Source organism: Cucurbita pepo, unplaced genomic scaffold (assembly GCF_002806865.2).
Source record: "Cucurbita pepo subsp. pepo cultivar mu-cu-16 unplaced genomic scaffold, ASM280686v2 Cp4.1_scaffold010107, whole genome shotgun sequence".
In the NCBI taxonomy this organism is placed as follows: domain Eukaryota; kingdom Viridiplantae; phylum Streptophyta; class Magnoliopsida; order Cucurbitales; family Cucurbitaceae; genus Cucurbita; species Cucurbita pepo.
The window spans coordinates 1-409 of record NW_019655997.1 but is presented as its reverse complement, the minus strand read 5'-3'; the positions used below and the strand labels follow the sequence as shown (position 1 = coordinate 409).

At 40.8% G+C, this 409-nt stretch overlaps 1 long non-coding RNA gene across 1 annotated transcript; it reads left to right on the top strand.

Annotated features, from left to right (window-relative positions):
* Nucleotides 1-16: 16 nt before the first annotated feature.
* Nucleotides 17-332, top strand: LOC111787317. Its single transcript, XR_002813949.1, has 2 exons — nt 17-134; nt 230-332. It is a non-coding gene; the product is annotated as an uncharacterized LOC111787317 (long non-coding RNA).
* Nucleotides 333-409: the final 77 nt, after the last annotated feature.

Genomic DNA, 409 nt, shown 5'->3' with positions numbered 1-409 from the left:
TGTTGTAAGCAGAGATGTGAAGGGGCATCGAGGCATTTCATTGCTTTTGGAAGGGGCTTGAGATTTTGCATTGGTGCAGACTTTGCCAAATTGCAGATGGCTGTGTTTCTCCATAACTTGGTTACCAAGTACAGGTACGTGTCTTCTAAATGCCTATGAGAATATGCATGAATACAAGACAAGGCCTTAACTGTTTCAAAGCTTCTTAATATTTTTGAATGCCACTTAGGTTCAAAGCAATTGGAGGAGGTAATATTGTTCGAACCCCAGGCGTACAGTTTCCTGATGGCTTTCACGTTGAGATCGTGGAGAAAGAGAAGAAGCCCTCCAAATACTAAACAAAACAAAAGAGTGTCATGTAATGCTTCTCAACACAGTTAAAGACTTTCCAAGTGGCAACTATGTGTTT